Genomic DNA, 24,571 nt, shown 5'->3' with positions numbered 1-24,571 from the left:
TTGTGGGCTTTTCATATATCTAGTTTGATACCTTTGTGGTCTGAGAAGCTGGTTGGTACAATTTCAATCTTTTTGAATTCACTGAGGCTCTTTTTGTGGCCTAGTATATGATCTATTCTTGGAAATGTTCCATGTGCACTTGAGAAGAATGTGTCCTGTTGCTTTTGTATGGAGTGTTGTGTAGATGTTCATTAGGTCCATCTGTGCTAATGTGTTGTTCAGTGTCTCTGTCTCCTTACTTATTTTGTCTGGTTGATCTGTCCTTTGGAGTGAGTGTTGTGTTGAAGTCTCCTAAAATGAATGCATTACATTCTATTTCCTCCTTTAATTCTGTTAGTATTTGTTTCACATATATAGGTCACCCTGTGTTGGGTGCATCAATATTTATAATAGTTATGTCATCTTGTTGGACTGACCCCTTTATCATTATGTGATGTCCTTCTTTGTCTCTTGTTACTTTCTTTGTTTTGAAGTCTATTTTGTCTGATACAAGTACTGCAACTCCTGCTTTTTTCTCCCTATTAGTTGCACAAAATATCTTTTTCCATCCCTTCACTTTCAGTCTGTGTATGTTTTGGATTTGAAGTGAGTCTCTTGTAGGCAGCATATAGATGGGTCTTGTGTTTTCATCCATTCAGTAACTCTGTGTCTTTCGATTGGTGCATTCAGTCCAATTACATTTAGGGTGATTATTGATAGGTATGTCCTTATTACTACTGCATGCTTGAGATTTGTGGTTACCAGAGGTTCAAGGATAATTCCCTTAGTACCTAACAGTCTAATTTAATTCACTTAGTATGCTATTTAATTGTCCCCTTTAAATGGGTTCTATCTTTACTCTGTGCAGTTGAGTCATATAATTTATGGAAAACAAGTTTCCTTGAAAAATTGGGTTCAGAAATGCATTGTTTTTATTAGTACGTTTACACACGAAACTCTAATGAAAAAGCATATCCAGAGTAATCCTTGCTTAATAAGGGTCAAAAGAAAAGGACATCCCAAAGACTATAGAGAAAAAGAATGTTACTTGAAAATTCTGACTCCCCAACAACATCCCTACTGCATATGGGTGATTACCACAAATCCATCTATCCAAAGGAAAGCATTCAGGGGTGAGTGACTTGAGAACTAGAGAATGCAATGATGTGTGCAAACCCTATTCCTACCCCTGTGCTTAAAATCAAGGTGGAGAACAGAGACTAGTATACCAAAACAAACCAGCCAGTGAGTTACCTGCTAGCCTTAGAACAGTGTAGTGCATTAAAGAGAGCCACCAATTTAAGTTTAAAATGCCTAGGTTTGAATCTCACCTAGACTCGGGGTAAGGGTGGGCATGCACTTGTTTAAGAGCTCCAGACGTGCATTTCCTGACCTTAAAAGTGAAGTGATTTGTCCCAGTGAAATGATCTCCAAGGTCCCTCCCTTGATTTTTGTTTTTAAAGCATTGTTGATACACAATCTTATGATGGTTTCAAATATGCAACACAGTCATTCAACAGTTACAGTGAAATCCTCATTCCCTGTGGTTCAGTTATTATCTGTCAATAAAGAAATATGTTACAGAATCATTCACTGTATTCTCCATGCTGTACTACCAACCCCGTGACCAACTTATATTGTGATTGCAAATTATTGTCCCCCTTTATCCCTCTCACCATCCCCTCTTCCATTGCATCAAAACCTCTCCCCAATGGAAAGCACTAGTCACTTCTCAGTGTCTATGAGTACTGCTTTTTTGTTCCCTCTATTTTGTTTTTATATTCCACAATTGAGTGAAGTCATTTCGGATTTGTCTTTCTCTGCCTGGCTTATTTCACTGAACATAATACCATCTAGCTCCATCCATGTTGTTGCAACTAGCAGAATATCTTTCTTTTTATGGCTGAATAATATTCCATTGTGTATGTGTACCACATCTTTATCCATTCATCTACTGATGGACACTTAGGTTACTACCATATCTTGGCTATTGATATCTGTTTTAATTCTTTCATTGATTCACTGATTATTTAGAAGCATTTTGTTAAGCCTTTACATGTTTGCAGGTCTTTTTGGTTTTTTTTTTTTGTAATTTCTAGTTTCATACCATTGTGGTCTAAGAAGCTGCTTGATACAATTTCAATCCTTTTGAATTTATTGAGGCTTTTGTTGTGGCCTAGTATGTGATCTATTCTGGAAAATGTACACTTGAGAAGAATGTGTATCTGCTGGTTTTGAGTGGAATGTTCTGTAGATATCTGTTAAGTCCATTTGATCTTATGTATTGTTCAGTGCCTGTGTTTCCTTATTTATTTTCTATCTGGTTGATCTGTCTATTGATGTGATTGGTGTTTTAGTCTCCTAAAATGAATGTGTTGCAATCAATTTCCCCCTGTAATTCTGTTAGTATTTGTTTTACATATTTAGGTGCTCCTATATTGGTGCATAGATGTTTATAATTGTTATATCCTCTTGTTGGACTGACCCTTTTATCATTATGTAATGTCCTTGCTTGTTACTTTCTTGTTTTGAAATCTATTTTGTCTGATGTAAGTACTACTACCCCTGCTTTTTTCTCCCTATTATTTGCAGAGACTACCTTTCCATCCCTTCACTTTTAGTCTTTGTATGTGTTTGGTTCTGAAATGAGTTTCTTGTAGGCAGCCTATAGATGAGTCTTATTTCCTTATCCATTCTGCCACTCCTTTTCTTTTGATTGGTGCATTCAATCCATTTATATTTAAGGTGACTTTTGATAGATATGTACTTATTGTCATTTTGTTAAATTTTTCCTGGCTGCTTTTTATAGCTCCTCTGTTTTCCTTTTTTCCTCTCTTTACTCCTCTCCTGTTACTTGATGGCTTTCTTTAGTTTGTGATTGGATTTCTCTTTATCTATTTTGTGTATCTATTTATTTATTTTGTAGGCTTAGTTTTGTGGCTACCAAAGATTCAAGGATAGCTTCCTTACTATATAATAGTCTACCTTAAATTGCTAATTACTCTTTTCAAACAGTCTAAAGGTACTTTTTGTCTTCTTCTTCCTCCTCCTCCACACTTCATATATTAAATGTCATTATCTTCACTTTTTGTGTATCCGTTTGACTGATTTTGTGATTAGTTGATTTTGCTTTTGTTTTGTTTTAATTTCATACTCTCTTGGTAATTAATCGGTCTGCTACCTTTACTGTGGGTTTATTTTCACCAGTGAAAGCTGTGAAAGCTTAGGAACATTTCCATCTTCATCAGTCCCTTTAACATATCATATCCTGTAGAGCTGGCTTAGGGGTGGTGAATTCCTTCAACTTTTATTCATCTGAAAATTGTTTAATCCCTGCTTCAAGTTTAAATGATAATCTTGTCAGGTAGAGGATTCTTGGTTGGAGGTCCTTCTGTTTCAATATATTAAATATATCATGCCACTCCCTTCTGGCCTGTCAAGTTTCTGCTGAGAAGTCTGCTGATAGCCTGATGGGATTTCCTTTGTAAGTAATCTTTCTCTCTCTGGTTGCTTTCAATATTCTCTCCTTATCCTTGATCTTTGCCATTTTAATTATTATATGTATTTGTATTGTCTTCCTGGGGGTTCTTTTGTTAGGGGATCTGTTTACTTTTATGACTTAAGTGTCTATTTACTTCCCCAGATTAGGAAAGTTTTCCAAATTATTTCCTCAAAGAGACTTTCTATGTCTTTGTCTTTCTCTTTTTCTTAAGGTACCCCTATTATGCAAACATTGTTCCATTTGGATTAGTTGCACAGCTCTCTTATTATTTCGTTTCTAGAGATCCATTTTTCTCTGTTTTCCAGCTTCATTGTTTTCCTTTTTCCTAATTTCTATTTCATTCACAGCTTCTTCAACCTGCAGTAACCTACTCTTAAATCCCTCCATTGTATGTTCATTTCAGGTACTGTATTCTTCAGCTCTGAGTGTCTCTCTTCTGGTCTTTATCTCTTTGTTGAAGTCCTCCCTGAGATCTTGAATACTTTTCTGTGAGCACATGTATATGACTTTACTTTGAAATCTTTATCAAGAAGATTGGTGATTTCTTTTTCATTTAGCCCTCTTTATGATGTCTTATCTTATATTTTTGTTTGGAACATATTCCTCTGCCTCCTCATTTTTGTCAGGGTTTCTGTGTTTCTTTCTTTGTATTAGATGGCTCTACTCTGCTGCTTCATGATTTATGGAGTAACAGCTTTATGAAGGAGGTGCCCTCTACTGCCCAGAAGCTCACAATTCTTTACTTTCCAGTTTGGGAGCCACAGCTGTTGGTGTGCAGTGGGCAAGGCTGCCTTTCTGACTGGATTATAGTGGTCTGAAGCTGGCCAGGAGTTTGGTTTGGTGGTGCCTTTGTGACAGTGCAGAATTCTCTGCTGGCATCACTGTCAGTGTGGTTGCCCTCTTCTTGGCTTGCAGCAGTGAGGGTGCTGCAGTGTTAATGGTGTGATGGTGTGAGCAGGCTTATGTGTGGCTCTGCCCAGGCCCAATGTGCAGCACTGTGTTTGGACACCCATGGAAGGAAGGAGCTCTTGGTGCTGGTTCCTGAACCTCCTTGATTGGGCTGAAATGGAGCTAAGAAAGCTGGGAGGATCTCCCTCTGCTTACCAGGCAGCAATGTCTGACACTACTGCCAAGTCAAGCAGGTTGTCTGCCAGCAGTGTACGTAGGGAGGAGCCTCAGAGCTGCGTTTCCAGTGAGGGGGATGGAACATCTGGAAATCCCAGAGTTTCACCAGAGAAGAGAGCTCAGTCCAACACTTACCCCTCTGGCACTCCTGCCACTTCTGGGAAGTCTTTCAAGCTGCCTGCTTTGCTTTTGTCTCAGGGAGACCCATGGAGCATGCCTGTTCTCCACAAGTGGCTGGGATCTCAACCTCCTGGAGTGTTCCACCTGGTCTTGGTGTCCAGCCCCACTACTCACCAGAACCCCATGTAATGTGGGCTCGTGCTCCCAAGCAGATCTCCAGGGCCAGGTGTTCAGTGATCCTGGCTCCTACCCCCTCCCTGCTCCATTCCTCTTTCTCCTGCATGTAGGCTGGGGTGGGGGTAGGGCTTGGGTCCTGCTCAATCTCAACTCTGCCACCTTACCCTTTTCTGTGAGGTTTTCTCTTCTTCCCCAAATGTAGGTGGTCTATTCTACAGTCTTCAGGTCATTTTCAGGTTTAGTTGTATTTGCTGTATTTTCATATTTTATGTGTTTTGGGGAGTAGGCATCCAACTTCCTTCCTGCTCTACTATCTTTTTCTCCCACCCCTTCATTTTTACAAAAGCACATTTCTTTCCACATTTCTCACAGCTGCTGCTCTGTTCTTGCACACATTGCAAGAAAGCACCTGAAAAAGCTTCCTTCATCAGTGTAGGCCAGCTTACTCAGTCTCTGGCTCCTGGGGAAACAAAGACTCTTTGATTGCTCTAAGTACAGCCCCTCCCATCTTGCCCCAACCAAATTTGATACAAGCCATCTCTCCTCCTAGCCCCCTGAACTGGCTATTCCTAGACCACTGTACTCAATGACCAGAAATCACTTCAGTAATTCTTCTCAGCCCAACTCAAGCTCCAGTCCCCTTTCTCCCTTTTGGCTTCATTCCCTTCCCCATTCAGCCTAGACTCTGGGGTGCATTACATCAACCACTGTCTTGCCAGCACCCCAGAGTCCTCACCTTCTGTTCTTCTGCCATATCCACCTGCTACTTCTCCAACTTTGGATCAGTTCAGACATCCCAACCATCTGTCTTCTTTAGTACTACACCCTGGCTGCCAAGATGGTTCTACAGCAAAATATGCCATCAACTAGACTGGAGCCACTGCTTCTATATCTCCTCCACCATTGGATGTTTACCTTCTGCTTCTGAAACTGAATTTCCCTCACTTTTCCCATTCCATGGCTATTTCACACCTTCGCCATTTCCCCAAGTCCCTTGCTCCTCCCTGCTACCATCTTCCTCCCAGCAAACAGCCTTTCAGAAGTTAGGCCTGGTGGGGTGGGTGTAGGGAGAAAACTGAAAATGAATTCTGAACTCTTTAGTAGGTTTATGTACTGATATTGGCAAAATAATTCTGAAACTATTTTAGATGTATTATCTGATTGAGCAAATGAATAAATGTGTTGATGTTATTAAAAGCCAGGGTTTTCACTCTGAGGAAGAAACGCCAAACATTTAATGGGAAGAGACAAGAAAGATCCATGTAAAAATGGGTTGAGATTGGAGATATTATGTTATCATGATTTCCAAAATGTGTTTATATGTGTATATTTATGTGTGTATATACATATATGTATGCATATTCAGCTCTGTCTGTAAAAGGGCCTAAAATCAAATGAACCCCATTAACAATAAGCACATTTTTCACTGAGATCTTGTTCTCTAACACCATTCCCCACTAAAAGGAGTCAGAGTTCATTGGAGAAACAGCTGATTCCAGGGCTGGGGCATTGTAGATATGAGATAAGGAGCCTGAAACATTTTGTCATGCCCAAAAGTAAGAAAGTACTTTAAAAAAGTAGAAGGCATGTTATAGGACAAAAGAGCCAGCTTGAAGGGGCTACTATCACCACAATGATTAAGGACATTAGTAAATTACAACACATGAGTAAATTAGGAACCAATGAGTTCATATTGATCAAAGACAGAGAAAGAGGACAGAAAGGAGGGCTCTTGTTCAAGTAGAATGAATTTTGAGAATCAAATGGTGAATGTGGAGGCAGTGCTGGAGTTGGGATCATTTTTTGCAACCATCATAGTAAAATGGATCAAGCAAAAATCATCTATGGAGACTAAGTATAGGACGAAATATGATTCAGAGCACGATATTTGTAGGTTCTAAAGTGTCCCCTCAGATTGCTTATTGTTGGAAGGGAAAAGCACAGTAATGAAATAATGGAGAAACTGGACAACACTTTGACCAAGTGACCATGGAGAGGCAGATGGACATTATGTGCTTTCTGACTGACATCTGAGGACATCACCTATACAGTATTCTGGTCAGAAATGCATACCCATCTAATCATGAAGAAACAGCAGACAGGCCAAAATAAGGAATCCAAGCACTCCCCTGATACCAGCCTACAAGCAGGAGAAAGATGAATGAAGCAGAGAGGGAGTAGAATCACAGGAGCACTGCATATCTAGCCTTGGAGATCTGCCACAGGATCATGGGCCCACATTACATTGGGTTCTGGTGATAGTGCGGTTGGACATCAGGGACAAGAAGAACACTCTGGGAGGCTGAAACGGGATTACTGTACAACTTCATACACAAAAGTAAACTCGAAATGGATAAAAGACCTGAATGTAAGTCATGAAACCATAAAACTCTTAGAAGACAACACAGGGAAAATGCTCTTGAATATAAGCATGAGTAATTTTTTCTGGACATATCTCCTCAGGCAAGAGAAACGAAATAAAAAATGAACAAGTGCAACTACATCAAACTAAAAAGCTTCTGTACAGCAAACAACACCATCAGCAGAACAAAAGGCAACCCACAGCATGGGAGAAAATATTCAGAAATGACTCATCCAATAAGGGATTAACATTAAAAGTATACAAAGAACTCATACACCTCAACACCCAAAAAAAACAAATAACCTGACTAGAAAATGGGCAGAGGACCTGAACAGGCACTTCCCAAGGAAGAAATACAAACTGCCAACAGGCACATGAAAAGATGCTCCACATTGCTAATCATAAGGGAAATACAAATTAAAACCACAATGAGATATCACCTCACACCAGTTAGAATGGCCACTATCCAAAAGAAAGAACAATGTTGGCAAGGATGAGGAGAAATAGGAACCCTCCTACACTATTGGTGGGAATATAAATTGGTGCAACTGCCATGGAAATCAGTATGGAAGTTCCTCAAAAACTAAAAATAGAAACACCATTTGACTCAGTAATTCCACTCCTAGGATTTTACCTAAAGAAAACAAAATCCCTGATTCAAAAAGATATATGCATCCCTATGTTTATCACCACACTTTGCAATATCCAAGATACAGAAGCAGCTAAGTGTCCATCAACAAATGAATGGGTAAAGAAGACATGGTATAAATATACAATGGAATTTTATTCAGCCATAAAAAGAAAAAAATCCTGCCATTTGCAACAACATGGATGGACATAGAGAGTACCATGCTCAGTGAAATAAGCCAGACAGAGAAAGACAAATACCATATGATTTCACTTATTTGTGGGATATAAAAACAAGGCAAAACAGAAGGAACAAAACAGTATTAGACTCATAGACACTGAAAGTGACTAGTGGTTACCAAGGGGAAGGGGAGGGTACAAAGATGGGGGTTGGGGAGGAAGAGGGGTATAAAAGGGCACAATTCCCATCACAACATAAATTGATCACTGGGCTGTTGAACCACTCTGATGTACATTTAAACCAACATAAGATTGTATAGTAACAATTTTAAAAAATACATTGTTCCAATATTAACATAAAGATTATTGCCTATGTTTTCTTCTAAGAGTTTTATGGTTTCATGTCTTACATTCAGGTCTTTGATCCATTTCTAGTTTACTTTTTGCATATGGAGTTAGACAGTAATCCAGTTTCATTCTCTTGCATATTGCTGTCCAGTTTTCTTAACACCAGTTATTGAAGAGACTATTTTTCCCCACTGTATATTCAGGGATCCTTTATCATACATTGACCATATATGCATGGGTTTATATCTGGTCTCTCTATTCTGTTGCTTTATCTATGGGTCTGTTCTTGTGCCAGTACCATACTGTTTTGATTACTATAACTTTGTAATAGAGCTTGAAGTCAAGAAACATAATCCCCCCAATTTTGTTCTTTGCTTTGGCTATTCAGGGTCTTTTGTGGTTGCATATGAATTTTTAAGCTGTCTCCCTTCCTTTGTTCTTAAAGAAGAAAGTGCCTGGCTTTAGGTTAAAGGCTAAGTTTCAATTCCATCTCTCCCTTTATCTTCTCAAACTTTCTGTATTGCTTTATCCCCTATTCTGTATTTCTTACTCTCTACCAGCAACTCTCCTGTGGCCTAAAAATATGCCAAGCCTGTCCCATCTTTAAAGAAAACACATAACCTTAATTAACCATGTCCCTCTAAAGCTTCCATTACTTAACATCAACTCTTCCCCCTTCTAAAGTTCTCACTTCCCTTAATAACAGTCACCATTTATTGTAGGCCCACTATCTGTCAAGAGCTATACCTTACATGGAAAAAAGCTATTATACCCCTACTTCACAGATCAGAAAACTTGGGCTGAGAGGATTTGAACCTAGATCTCCCTCAATCTAGAACTTTCTAATTTGGCATCTGCAAATGACAAGTGGCCATACAGCACTTGAAATGGGTCTGGTCCAAACTGAGGTATGCTGTAGGCATAAATACAGACCAGATTTCAAAGACTTATTTTTTAAAAAGCTGTAAAAGATCTCATTAATATTTTTATATTAATTACATGTAATATTTTTGTTATTTCAGGTAAAATAAATTATTAAAATTAATTTTACCTTTTTTCTTTTACCTTTTTAATATAGCTACTAAGGATGCTGAAATTATATAGGTGACTGGCATTATATTTCTGCAGCACTGTTCCAGAATATTCATCACACAACATATGGCTTCTTCTGTAAGACCATGTGTCTTAGCTCCCGAATGTGCCCTGGGCTCTGGAGCCTCTGCCTCTACATACACTACCTGGGTGATTTCCATCCACTCTCAGTGCCTGTACACCAGGATGAAGCTGGGTCAGGCTTCTCCTATGCCCCCGACCACTACATACAATTGTCTCCCCTCCATTTCCACTTAGTTTCCTTCTGTACCTCAAAGGTAACATGCCCCAAATGGAATTATTCTGTCATCTGTTTCTCAGACATGAGCCTCCCTCTGTATTCTCTCTCCATCATCATCACCATGCTTATGACCTCAGTTTTGTGAGAGTCTTCCTCCCACATCCAGCTAGAGTCCATGTCTTATTGACTCTGCCCCCTGAATATCTCCATATATTTCCTGATAATTTCAGGAAGTTATCCTTAAGTTATTCTCCTAAATTATTAAATCTGGTATCCCAGCCTTCAGTCTTGTGAATCCTGACCTTTCTTCAATAGAGTGGCCGAGGTGAGCCCACTACAAGATGAATCTGATCATATAGATCCCCTTGCAGGGTATCTCTTCTGCAGGACAGTCCCCTCCTGATATGGCCCTGCTGCCCCTCAGCCTCCAACTCTGAATTCCCCGTTCCCTATGAATCTGGAACATTAACTGCCTATCCCTGCTCTTTCCATGCCCCCTTCCAATTACTTCAAAAACACGTCATCTTTCAAGACTCAGCTCAGTTGTCAATGATCTCAATTAAAAAAAAAACTCATCTTAAATAGTAGGACACTATGCAAAACTGGTCTTGACGCCGTTTCCCAGGCAGAACTCACCAATCCTTCCTTTGCAACCTACAGACCTTTACCTCAGCACCTGAAACTCTTTAGTGCTCCAATTTGTTTGCCTTTCCTAGGAATGATTTCAACTATAATCCACAGGAGGTAAAAAACAAACAAAGAAAATGCACTTTTTGCTTCATATAAACAAGCAGTGCAGATGCAGGGCAGCTCCAGGCATGGCTAATTAATTCAGCACTCATTGGCATTCTCAAAGTTCCAGGCCTTAAAATCTACAGCTCTGCCACCATCAGTGCCAATTTTACCCACCTTTGTTGGCTATATGGCGGCGGCAGATCCAGGAAAACCACCAGACCTAAAAATGCCCAGTGAAAGGGAACATCTGTCCTTGTGTATCTTTCTTTTTTAAAATAACTTTTTTACTTTGGAATAATTTTTGATTTACAGAAAAGTTGCAAAGATAGAGTTCCCATATACTGCTCACTCTCAATTTCTCCTGATGTTATCTTACATGAGCACGCTGCATTCATCAAAACCAAGAAAACGTTGGTACATTACTATTAAGTAAATTCCAGACCTCATTCGGATTTCACTAGTTTTTCCTTTAATGCCTTTTTCTCTTCCACGATCCACTCCAGAACAGCACATTGCATTTTGTCATGTCTCCTTAGTTTCCTCTGGTCTGTGACAGTTTCCCAGTCTCCTTATTTTTCATGACTTTGACAGTTTTGAGGAGTACTGTAACATCTGACACCAAATGCCATGGTGTATTTTTTCCCTACATGTATATCTAATGGTAACCATATTATACACAGCAGAAATAGTAGTGTGACTTCATTCGGGTACCTGGACCTGATGCCAATGTGTATAAGTATGTGGGAGGGGGTCTTCCCACACACATGTACGTGTACACCAAGCAATTCTCAAACACCAACAAGCTGTTTCTAGAACTTAATTCTGATGCTATCTCCCCGGAGACAGCACCAGATTCCCAGGTTAAGGGTCCTACAAGACTGCCCTCCACCCCCAACTCCAGATGCTGGTGTAGGACCCCAACCTCCCTGAGAAATAAGTTAGCCTAAGAGTAGCCATCTTGAAGCCCAAAAAGCCATTCTGATATATGACTCAGAGGGAACAACTGAAACCAGGTAACTCCTCTGGAAAAACAAGTTAATCAATCATGACTGCTGGCAGCGCTAACCTTTCGGTTAGTTAAGCATAAAAGCTGACCCTACCTTGCTACACCCCCAGGACGTGGCACTAACCCAGAAATCGTAGGTTTGAAAAATTACTGCCTTTGTAGTATTGTTATCTTGCTATGTAGTATTGTTATCTTGTTACTACAACATAATCTGTAACCATGGTAATTCTCTAGGGCTGAATGCCTCAGAAAATCCTATATAACCACTTAGTTGTAAGTACTCAGGGTCCTCGTTGAGACCTGCTGCGACAGGCTGACTTGGACCCCAACTAGTTGGCTTCCGAATAAATTCCTCTTGCTTGTTGCATCAAGAAACGTCTTTGGTGAGTGATTTGGGGCAGCGCCTTCCTCAGGGGAATCCAACATTTGGGGGCTCGTCCGGGATCGGGCGTCCACCCCGCTTCACTCCCGAAGTCGCTCTTGGAGGAAGAGGTAAGATTAGTGGCGCCTTGAGTTGTATGTGTTCTGTTTTCTGTTTCAGTGAGACCGGTCGGAGTTCTGAAGGGTACCCGCTGTCTGGCAGCCGTCTCAATCCCGTAAAGGGGCTGTGACTGCGGTCGGTAGACGTACTAGAGCACCGCAGGCTGCAACCCTGGGGGACGCCCCAGGGAGGTTGGGAGGCCAGGGACGCCTGGTAGCCTCCCGTCTGTTTTTCTGGCAAGGTGAATCTGATGAGATAGGGTTGATTTTCAGGCGCCAGGAATATCAACCCTCTGATTCCTTTCGGTTTCTGTTTGAAAATCTGAGAAAAAACAAAAAGCGGCCGCTGTGTGTCTAATCTGTGTGTGTCTCTGTTTTTTGTGTCTTTCATGTGCCTAATAATTGTTATACTGACAATGGGACAGACTCAGACAACCCCCTAAGTGTGTAAATGAATATATCTTTCTACCTCCGGATGGTATTAATGAAATTGATTTAAAGACAAGCGCTTGTGAAAATTGAGTGTTCTAAAACTTCCAGAAAACCTGATAAAAAAGTGTTAAGCATTAATGCTAATTTGAGTTTGCCTGAGGCGGGCATGTCCTGGTAGTTGTCGGCTGCCTGAGTTTACCTAGAGTCATTTGAGTCATGTTATCTGCTAAATCTTTTAAGAATAGAATGCTTAGAAACTTGGCTTTGTCTAGTGTTGAGTGGGGGTCTTGTGAGTAGGCTAGCATAGTTGTTGCAGGTAGGTGAACTGGATAAGTGTGGCAAGTGAACACCTTTTTAATTGTGTGTTGCAGTGTGTATGCCTACCTGCAGCCTGAGAATCTTTGTAGTAACTTTAAGGCCTTAGAGTTTTGTTAAGTTGAGAAGATGTGCTCTGTGTTTTCTGGGAGATTGTGCTGTGAAGCTCATGGTTGCAGAAATTGTAGAATGTGTTCGTAAGTTTGTCAGTCTAGGAAATGTTAGTTTGACAGTTTGCAGTGTCCTGCTTCTCAGTGTTCACTGGAGCTTGAAGTTTCTAATAGTTTTGAGTTCTGGTTAGAACTGCTTAAAGTGATAGAGAGGGCATTTCTCTATGCTAGAAGATGCATGTTTTAATAAGAAAAAGTATAAAAAAATGAAAACTCTTCTGCATGCTAAAGAATGTGTTTTGTGATAAAAGAAAGTAACTTTGTTCTAAAGTACAGCTATTTATTTAAAGAGAGACAAAGAGAGAAAACAGCGTGGTGCCTTTTGTTGTGGAAGATCCGCTCAGCCTGTTGCTTTGGGGGAAGGGTTAGGGAGATAAACCCAGTCAAGCCGCAGGCAAGCCCAGGCATAATTCTCACCGGCTTATGTGCTTGGGACCATGGGGCAAATGAAGAATAAATTACTATATTCTTACAGATATAGTCGTGCCTAGTGAAATTAAAGCAAGTGAGTCTTGATATCAAGTGCACAGCAAAATTAAAATCTCATTTCCAGTTAAACAGTTTTCTTTAACTGTTAGTCTGCTCTTAATGTTGAAAGATCACAGCAGTTTCTCATGCTTAAAGTCTCAGTGAGTTGCCATGAAATCGTAATGTTAAAGAGACTAAAAGCTAAAGTTTGTTAACAACTGTATAACCTTTATTTGCCTTTGAAATATTTTGCTATTAAAATTGATTGCATGGCCTGAAAAATTGAATTCCTAAGCAGAATAGTAACAAAGCTTTTTTCAGCTGATTAAATGCACTTAGTTAACAAACCAAAATTTATTAAACTGTAGAATCTGGACAAGATTATGTTTCTCCCAGAAAAACAGGTTTCACTGTAAAGGTTTAGATAGACGAACGTGTGACCACTTTTGAGAAAAGTTGTAATAGATTTTTTGAGAACCACCAGGTCTTCTTGTTTAATTTATATGCTGTATGTTTAAAAAAAAAAAAAAAAAAAAACATGGGGGACTCTCCATATTTTTTAATGCAAATAATCTTAGAGCTTTTAATAGAATTTGCATAGCAGCTTATATCTACTATTAAAGAGTAAAACATTCTTGAAGCTTTCAGGGAAGACCTGTAAACTTAAGCACTTTCTCTGCTTTTTTGTATCTGGTCTTAGACACTTATGCTGAGTTATGTTCTTATTATTTTCACTGTTTGTAAGCTATTGATTGTAAGCCAAAGGTCATCATTTCTCAGTCCCTAAATGAAGAAGTAAAATGCCTGACCTCTTTCATCTCAAATCATATTTCTGGTCATATCTGAAAATCTGTGTGAAAGAAAGAGACATTTAAATTTGAGATTCTGCTTAAACTTTTAAGTTAAATTTGACTATAGCCATATTCATTCTTTGTATGTATCTCTAACAAGTCTTTTGTATGCCTGGTGATATTATACTCTGCCTTGAGTTTAGACAGTTCTTTCAGCTAAATATGAATTCTTATTGTAGCTTTTTTCCCCTCCTGAAGATGAAAGCAGAAGAATCTACCATCTGCTACCATTCTCTCAAGAATGCTTAGTAACCTAAAATTAGTTTGACTTTCTGTAGGTTGTCTTTAAAAATTGACAGCAGCAATCTCCCCTGCTGCCCCACTTTTTAAGATACCTCGTTTACTGTGCTGAGTATATAGACAATAAATGTGTAATGATAGTTCTAAAAAAATTAAATGCAAAAAGGTGCTTTTACCTCTAGTTAACTCTGATATTTTCCAGAGGGCCCCTGGAACATGTCAGAAGAATTTTTTCTCACTAGAGAAAGTATTTGACTAATTTGGCTTATTTATCTGATATATATATATTTATTTACCAGGAAAGCACTGTCAAAGAGAATGATGCTAAACTTTGTTACTAAATGTTTTGTATTACAGAAATATCAGAGTTTCCTTATGTCAACTGTTTTACAGTAAGCTCTCATCAGATCTTTAACCATTGTCATTTGTAAGTCTTTTGTCATTTATAGTATTATCCCTAAACTGGTAAAGAACTAGATTTCAGCAGAAAAGGTATTAGTTACATAAGATTACATAAACTAAAGAAAATGATTTTGTGTCTTTTTGTTTCAAATGTTGCTGGTAAAGTGTTTTAACCTTGTTCTCTTAAACTGACAACAGTTTAGTAAATGACTATCTTTATGAGCAGAATTGAAACATCCTTCTCTCTACTTGATCCCTCCAGAGTTTAAAAACTTTCAGTGACTGTTTTTGTATTCCATGGCAGTATGTTTATTTGCACGAGTTCAATAAGAATCTGCTTTCCTTGTGAGAAGACTACTTAAGAACACTGGTTATACTACCAGGGCTTTGACTGGAATGTCGTACCTGAGAGACATGTGCATAGACTCAGATGTGAACAACTTTAAAGAACTAAGATTGACTTTATAAAGCCAACAAAGCCCCTTGGAAGAACTGGCCTGGTACCTTGCTTACAGAGTTCCCAGCAGCCTTACCAGGTGAGTAAAGAAGGTCACTTCCTGGCAGGTGCAGAGACCTTGAGAAGAGAAGAATTCATCCAAATCTACAGGTACTGCAGGCAAAGCCTGATGGCAAGTCTGGCTTGGCTGTCTGGCCTCAAGAGGCCTTTAAAAGTTCAATCTGAAATTCCTTACAAAAATTTCCAGCAAAGCATATTTAAAAGAGCCTGTGTAATCAATTGCTCTTCTTGCTGCACCTGTGCAAATAATCAAGCCAGCTGTTAATTATTTTCTTAACCTAGTTACTTCTAGTAAAAATGAGAGTGATTTTAGAGAGAAGTATCGTTTCAATAATGTAGCCTCCTTCCAGAATAAAAAATCTAACTCCAGATGTTGCTACATAACCTAATAACACAATTTGTTTTATCTTGCCTAGAAGCCACAAAACTGCAAATAGTAATAAAAATGAAACCCAGAATAGAAGCGCCAGCCTTCTGAAGCCCTCTCAACTGACCAGTGATGGAGACCTAGCTGCACCCTTTACTGCACCCCCTTCTCAGCACGAAGCAGCCAGAGCGGTCATCGCCCCTTTTCCCTAGCAGCAGCTAGAGTCTCTATCTGTAGAAGAAAGAATGAGACCATACCCATAGCCTTCCCTGGTAAAAACAGGTATTTAATCCCTCCTCCCAAGGGATGGTAGGCTTGTAACACTGGAGTGACCCCATGTGTCTCTACTTCTGCCTTCAACTCCTCCCGTGATTTCTGTATCATAGTCCAGTTAGTACCCAGACTAATGTATCATGATGACTTATCATTCGTGGCAGAATTAGAACCTAAACTAAGGTATAAAAGAGAGCCAGTCTCACTCACTCTAGCTGTATTACTAAGAGTAGGAGTCGCAGCCGGAGTAGGACCAGGGGCAGCTGCAATTATACAAGGAAACCAACATTACAAAGGACTAAGAATAGCTATCGATGAAGATTTGAGAACTATAGAACAGTCTATTTCTAAACTTGAAAAGTCCCTAACCTCTCTCTCTGAAGTAGTGCTGCAAAATAGACGAGGGTTAGATTTACTATTTCTAAAAGAAAGTGGATTGTGTGCAGCTCTAAAAGAAGAGTGCTGCTTCTATGCAGACCATACTAGAGTAGTAAGAGACTCAATGTCTAAATTAAGAGAAAGATTAGATCAGCGAAAGCAAGAACGAGAAGCTAACCAGAGCCTGTTTGAATCCTGGTTTTCTAGATCCCCATGGCTTACAACTCTAATATCCACTTTGGCAGGACCCCTGCTTATTTTTATATTGCTCCTCACCTTAGGTCCCTGCATTTTAAATCGAGTAATAACCTTTATTAGAAAAAGAGTAAGTGCTGTGCAGGTGCTAATGCTGAGACAACAGTATCATACCCTCACACATCAAGAAGACACCAACATTCCATGATTAGAATGTTCAGAAAAAGAAGTGGGGAATGTAGGACCCCAACCTCCCTGAGAAATAAGTTAGCCTAAGAGTAGCCATCTTGAAGCCCAAAAAGCCATTCTGATATATGACTCAGAGGGAACAACTGAAACCAGGTAACTCCTCTGGAAAAACAAGTTAATCAATCATGACTGCTGGCAGCGCTAACCTTTCGGTTAGTTAAGCATAAAAGCTGACCCTACCTTGCTACACCCCCAGGACGTGGCACTAACCCAGAAATCGTAGGTTTGAAAAATTACTGCCTTTGTAGTATTGTTATCTTGCTATGTAGTATTGTTATCTTGTTACTACAACATAATCTGTAACCATGGTAATTCTCTAGGGCTGAATGCCTCAGAAAATCCTATATAACCACTTAGTTGTAAGTACTCAGGGTCCTCGTTGAGACCTGCTGCGACAGGCTGACTTGGACCCCAACTAGTTGGCTTCCGAATAAATTCCTCTTGCTTGTTGCATCAAGAAACGTCTTTGGTGAGTGATTTGGGGCGGCGCCTTCCTCAGGGGAATCCAACACTGGTCACAAGCCCCAGGCAGTTCCCTGTGCTTCTGACCTACTAGCTACAGATTGGCGGTCCCCACATCCTACCCCTTAAGGTTCAATTAACTTGCTAGAGCAGCTCACAGAACTCAGCGAAACACTGATGTTTACCAGTTTAATAAAGGGTACCATAAAGGATATAAGTTAACAGGGGGATGAAGAGAGACACAGGGCAACATCCCAAATAAAGGAGCTGCTATCCTGGTGGAGATTGGGGCCTGGCTCAGTGGCCTGTGGAGGCATCCTGGTTCCCCAAGCATAGACCATCTCTCTGACCAAGAAGCAACCTGGGAGAGCAGAGCAGTAAGGGGAAAAAAGGTCTTCTCAGAGGCCTTTGTGAGGGCTTCACTGCATAGTCATGACTGACTAAACTATTGGCCATTGGCTGATCCAACCTCCACCCCTGCCTGTGGATGGGTGTCCAAAAATCTCTCCTTAACATAACAAAACACCTGTTTCACCTGTAAGACTGCAGTTTTCAGAAACTGTGGATAAGACCAAATATTCCTGGGAAATTTATATATTTCTTATAACTCATTATATCACAAGTACCAATTATGTTTTGTAGAATGGTCCTCAAATTGGGTTTTTCTGAATGTTTTCCTCATGATCTGACTGAAGTTACAAGTTTTTGTAAAGAGTACCACAGAGAAGTGCCTTTCTTTCTCATCACATTATGTAAACTTTTAAAATTTTGACTTATCTTGAGGTCACCCAAGACCAACCTTGTAAATAATTCCCTTGCTCATTAAACTGCCACACACCAATTTGGGGTAGTCTGTCAAAGGGTGTTTCAGGTTTCACCTGGGAAGGTCCTGAGGAAGTTGCAAATCACCATAATACTAAGTCAAAAAAAAAAAAAATTAAGACCTTCCCCAAAGATGCGGAAAAGCCTTTTGGGAATATTCAGCATCTATTTTGTATTTGTATAAACAGTCACTAAAATAAGAATAGAGGAATACTTTCTTAACATGATAAAACATAACTATTTCAATTAAAAAATTAGCATCATGCTCACAGAAAAGAACTATAAGTATTTTCATTCAACTCAGGAACGCAAGGTGTCCACTATTATCATTATGACTTAATATTGTTCTAGACATAATACCTAATTCAACTAAACAAACCAAAGTAATAAATATTCCTTTGTAAATCTGGGGAGAGGAAATCCTGGTGCAAAATATCTCTAAAAACCAAAATCAGTCAAAGGAAGAAATAAAGTTTAAAATCGTTTATTGTTCACCAACTGCAGTCTGGGGCCATTTCTCTTTCCCGCTCCAGCAGAAGCCAAAAACCGCCCCTCCCTTCACCTCTTAGATACAGATAAGCCCTGCTTTCCCAGGTAATTACCCATTGACATGGAGATGCACTTCTCTCCATCCCTGAGGAATGATGCAAATGCACTAAAGCTGACTTCTTTCCACCTCTGAATGCCTATTGATATGCAGATATATTGAAGCCATGGGAGATATTCTGGAAACTTACAATTTTACCCACACCTTATTTCTAGAAAAGGGGGTGGTAATAAAAGTATTATTTGCAGATGATATAATCATATACTGGAAAACCCATGAGACTCCACTGAAAAACTATTACAAACAAAAAGATAATTCAGTGATTCATTTATGTACAAAAAAATTAAAAATTTTCATATGTACAAGTAGTCAACTAAGAAATATAATGGAGTAAAAGATCCCATTTACAATAGTCATCTAAAAAAAAGGTGAAACCTAATCAGAATGTGAAATCAGAAATGTGAAATGTCCAAGAGAAGAAAATATTTAAATACCAGGAACACAGAAGTATATCTGTATGGGAAGACTAACTGTAAGGCTGGAGGCCCCAGGGGAAGGGGTGAGCCTGCTGGACAAGCTCAGGCCTCACCAAACAGGGTGGGGAGACCAACAGGTTCTGGTCTGACAACATTCCAGAGGCTGATCAGACAACATTCCTAACTAGAGCCCTCCCCCAAGCTAGAAGATTAGTGGTAATTTTCCAGTACCTGGCTAAAGGCCAATGAGAGACCCCCATGTACCCTAGGCAAGCCAATCCCCATGCCACTGTATACCTTTGCTCTCCCTTCCCCTGCCTTCTTTAAAAACTTGCTTCCTGCCCTGCTGGGCACGACTTCCCCAGCCTCCATTTCCGTAGACTGGTGAACCTCATCCGGTAATTGCATTCAAATGAACTACCTGGACCTTCGTTGCCTCTCTTTGCCTGCTTATTTCAGTTGGAATTTATCTTACATTTGGTGCCAAAATCCCAGGAAGGAGCGTGAGCACCGGGCCCCAACGGGCCACTGGTGGCCCTGCCCCCTCCTTCCTCGACCTGGGACCTCAGCCTTCTCTCTGCTGTGTGGACTATTTTCCAGTGAGTCCCTCAGTTTCCCCTGGTCTGTTTCCCTCCCTAACTCCATTTCACCTGGTCCATCCAAAATCGTAGCTAAGTCCAGGTCAGGGCATCCAGCTCCTTGGGCATCTGGCCCACCCTCTGTGGGCATCCGGCCTGCCCCTGGCCCTGTGGTGGCAGAGACATCCCTCACCCAGTCTCCCAGGACATCTCCCCTGACTTGGCACACTTGGGACGCTGGGCGCTCCTCTCAGCGGGGTTAGTTGGGGGGTACACAGACATAGGGAACCAGCCCTTAAAAGAGGAGGCCCAGACCCCATTGCAGTGTCTCATTTCTAATTTGGCTACTCTATATTTGTCCTGGGAAGTTCACAAATGAAAGCTAGTTTTCCTTTGCTCTCAGGCCTGGCCTCAGTATCCCCTGGACAACCAATCTCGCTGGCCCCCTGAGGGAACTTTTGATTTTGGCCTCCTCACTGACTTAACTAATTATTGCCACCAGAGTGGAAAGTGCCACCAGGGTTAAATCCCATATGTGCAGGCTTTTTGGACTCTGTGCACCCACCCAGATTTGTGTGTTAAGTGTACTCCTTCCCAAGTTTTGTTAGCCCAGGCATCTGCCAAGGACTGCTGATCTCTACCCCTCCTATTTCTGGGAGCCTCTTCTCTGATGGACTCAGTGGAAGATCTTGGCTACCCCCCTTCCCACTCCTCCAGGCCCACCGTGGGGGCCAGCTCCCTTCCTCAATGTTTATGTCCTCCACCTTGTTCCCCTTCTCTTCTGGTCTCTCCATCTTGTTTCCCTTCTCTTCTGGTCTCTCCATCTTGTTTCCCTTCTCTTCTGGTCTCTCCATCTTGTTTCCCTTCTCTTCCGGTCTCTCCATCTTGTTCCCCTTCTCTTCCAGTCTCTCCACCATCTTGTTCCCCTTCTCTTCTGGTTTCTCCTCCACCTTGTTCCCCTTCTCTTCCAGTCATGCCGCCATCTTGCTCCACAGATGCCAACTCCACTTTGGATAAAACAGATAAAACTCCTCCATATCCTGGTCCCCTGCCTTCAAGTTCCACACTGATTCCCAGGTTGTATCCCCCACTACCAAGGTCACCTCCTCCATCCCCTCCTTCAAACCCACTGCTGTCTTACTCGCTGCGGCTGGTGCCCAAATGGTCTAGCCCTCCTGTAACCCACTCTAAGTCACAGTGGTCTTGGGCTCATGTGATGGCTCCTCTAAGAGAGGGAGCAGGGGCTGAAGGAGTAGTGCAGGTTCATGTTCCCTTTTCCCTGGCAGACTTGTGCCAAGTAGAACAGCAATTGGGGTCCTTTTCCTCCAACCCCCAATGTTCACTAAACAGTTTAAATATCTCACTCAAACTTACAAGCTCACCTGGCACAATGTACATGTAGTCCTCCAATCCACTCTAACCCCGGAGGAATATGACCCCAGCTGCAGTAAGCGAGGTCATTGGAAAATAGACTGTCCACTAGGGGGTGGTCCTCCTCCGGTGGCAGAGCACTGCGAGGGGTGGACACCCTCAAAGGATTACCCTTCAGACCTGCTGGGCATCCTCAAAGATTGAAGATGCCTGGACTCAGACACCCCGATCACCCTCGCCAAGCCCTGGCCAAGCTGTGGGTAGCAGGTAAGCCTGTCTCCTTCTTGGTGGACACTGTTCTCCCCTCCTTTAAAGGGCCTTTAAACCCTGCCAAGGTCTCTGTAGTTGGGGTCACAGGAATCTCCTCCAAGCCTTTAGAGATGGGCCCAGTGGCCTGCACCTTCCAAGGCATCCCGTTTACCCATTCCTTTCTAGTCATGCCTTCCTGTCCTACCCCCTCTGTTAGGACAAGATTTGCTCTATAAGTTAGGAGCCTCTATTTCCCTCCCACCTTTTAAATGCTTACAGGTTGGCAAAGGGGAGTTAGATGACAGTAACCTGAGTCTCCCGACTTCCTGGACTGCTGTCAATCCGGTCGTGTGGGACATCTCCACCCATGTGGTGGCAACCCACCACACCTCGGTTTTAATATGCCTTAAAGACCCATCCCACTTCCCTTCTCAGCCTCAATTTCCTATTCCACAGGCTCACTGAAGGGGACTACAGCCTATTGTTAATTGTCTACTCTCACAGAGGTTTTTAGTACTGACTAACTCTCCATGCAATACTCCCATCTTGCCAGTAAAAAAGTCTTCTAGGGCATATCACCTCGTTCAAGACCTCCGAATAATTAACGAGGCTGCTATTCCCTTACACCCAGTAGTGCCTAACCCATATACTCTTCTTTCTCGAGTCCCTTCTGGTACCTCTCATTTTACTGTACTGGACCTTAAAGATGCCTTTTTCACTATACCTCTCCACTCAGACTTGCAGCCACTATTTGCCTTTACGTGGGAAGACCCTGACACCTGTCGAGATAGACAATTGACCTGGACAATTCTACCTCAAGGTTTTAGAGATAGCCCCCATCTTTTTGGACAGGCCCTGGTGGAGGACATCTCAACGGGCGAGAGTACTCTCCTCCAATACGTAGATGATCTTTTACTTTGCAGCCCCTCAAAAGAAGCCTCGGTTCTGGACACCACATCCCTTCATAATTTCCTGGCAGACATGGGATACAGGGTATCCCCTGCCAAAGCACAGCTGTCTCTACCCTAGGTTACATACCTCAGGCTAACTCTAACTCCCACCACTAAAGCCCTGACAGTGGACCAAGCAGCTGCGATTAAAGCTCTCCTGCCACCTACTTCAGGAGCCAAGATACTATCCTTTCTAGAATTGCTGGAGTTTTTCAGACACTTGGTGCCTAACTTTCCCCTTCTGGCCAGACCACTCTATGCAGCTGCCACTGGGCCGCTAACTTCATCCACCGAGGTAGCTTCTGCTTTCAATCAATTGTGGGATGCATTGCTCTCATCCCCCCCATTAATGCTCTCCGACTTAACTAAGCCCTTTACAGCAGAGAGGGCAGGGGTGGCCATCAGAGTGCTAGTACAGCCAGTGGGGCCGGGGTGCTGTCCCATTGCCTTTCTCTCCAAACAGTTGGATACCACCGCCAGAGGGTGGCAGCCTTGCCTCCAAGCCCTGGCATCTGCGGGAAGTCTGGCCAGAGAAGCCCTGAAATTAACGCTCCAACAGCCCATTACTGTGTATTCCCCACACCGGTTACAAGATCTTTTGAGTCATAAATTCCTGGCCTCCTTGAGTCCTTCAAGGTTACAGGTAACCCTACAAGTCTCTCCACCCCTTAACCTAGCCTCCTTGCTTCCCATCAGCGATCAGGTGGATCAGCCCACTCATTCCTGTGTAGAGATTGTAGAGGCTCTTAGAAAATCTAGAGAATGCCTACAAGACATGCACCTCGAAAACCCTAACTTGACCTTTTTCATAGATAGAAGCTCAGTGAAGGGGAGTGACGGGGTGCGAAGGGTGGCCTATGCAGTGGTAACTCTGTCGCAAGTGATAGAAGCAAACCTACTCCCATCTGGGACCACCTCCCAAAAAGCCAAATTAGTGGCTCTCACCCGGGCATTATAGCTGGCAGCCAGAAAGAGAGCTACAATTTATACTGACTCTAAATATGCCTTCCTAATTACACACACTCATGCTGTGATTTGGAAGGAAAGGGGCTTCCTTACCACCAAGGGAACCCCAATCATCAATGGCAGGGCTATCAGCCACCTGCTACAGGCCCTACAGGACCCCAAAGAGGTGGCCATCATACATTGTAAGGGACATCAGACTGGAAACGATCCAGTAACCAGAGGTGATGCCTTGGCAGACACCACGGCCTGACAGTTAACATCTGGGTCTAGCCAACCCTCTGTGCTGTTTCTTTCCCCCTCTCTACTGCCCCAATACCCCGAAGATGAATGGCAACTGCTTCTACATCAAGGGGGGACATTGGGAGACCAGGGATAGATATACCTCGGGGGATGAATTGCCCTCCCTCAAGCCCAAAGCAGAGATATCATATCCAAAATTCATCCGTTTCTACACATTGAGCCAGAGGCCATGCACCAGTTTCTCTCCCCCATATTTGCCCCTTATGGTCTCCACAAGGCCATAGATCAGATGCACCAAGCCTGCACTACTTGTCATCACGTCTCATCTCAAGGTGCTCTGAAGACCCAGATGGCCCTCCACCAGCTCAGACGAACAATCCCTGGACAGGACTGGCACGTTGATTTCACCCACATGCCTAAGCATAAAACGCTCAGGTATTTACTAGTTCTGGTTACTACTTTTTCAGGGTAGATTGAAGCCTTCCTCACCAGCCAGGAAACAGCTTCAGTAGTGGCACAGACATTAGTAGCGCATATCATTCCCCGCTTTGGCCTGCCTGCCTCACTATAGTTGGACAACGGGCCTGCTTTCATCTCTCGGGTCACTCAGCTAACAGCCAAGGCTCTCAACATCACCTGGAACCTCCATATACCCTATCACCCCCAATCGTCGGGTAAGGTCGAAAGGGCTAACGGTTTCCTAAAAGACCAACTAGCTAAGCTGTCTCTAGAGGTAAAGCTCTCATGACCCGATCTTCTCCCCATCACTCTCGCTTGGCTGTGTGGTGCCCCGTGGGGACCGGCTGGACTAAGCGCATTTGAGCTGATGTATGGCAGGCCCTTCTTACTAAACACAGGCCTGCCTGCTATCTCTCCTCCTTTGGCCTCCTACCTTCCTTACTTTACACTGTTGAGACATCTTAGGGAACACGCAGACCAGCTCCTACCCCAACCTACATCATCCAACAACCCAGGAGACGTAGTGATCCTTCAGCCAGGAGACCAGGTACTCCTAAGAGAACTCCAGCCTGTAGAAAAATCTCTCCAAACCCGCTGGACAGGGCCTTATACAGTAATCC

General features: G+C 42.1%; 1 long non-coding RNA gene across 1 annotated transcript; it reads left to right on the top strand.

Annotated features, from left to right (window-relative positions):
- The first annotated feature begins 10,968 nt into the window (after positions 1-10,968).
- LOC140844432 (uncharacterized) lies at positions 10,969-17,292 on the top strand. The gene is made up of 2 exons (XR_012122704.1): positions 10,969-11,986; positions 15,786-17,292. It is a non-coding gene; the product is annotated as an uncharacterized lncRNA (long non-coding RNA).
- Positions 17,293-24,571: the final 7,279 nt, after the last annotated feature.

The sequence above is a fragment of the Manis javanica genome, chromosome 11, assembly GCF_040802235.1.
Source record: "Manis javanica isolate MJ-LG chromosome 11, MJ_LKY, whole genome shotgun sequence".
Taxonomy (NCBI): Eukaryota; Metazoa; Chordata; class Mammalia; order Pholidota; family Manidae; genus Manis; species Manis javanica.
Note: the sequence above shows the minus strand (reverse complement) of the source record. Positions and strands in the feature narration are given on the sequence as shown.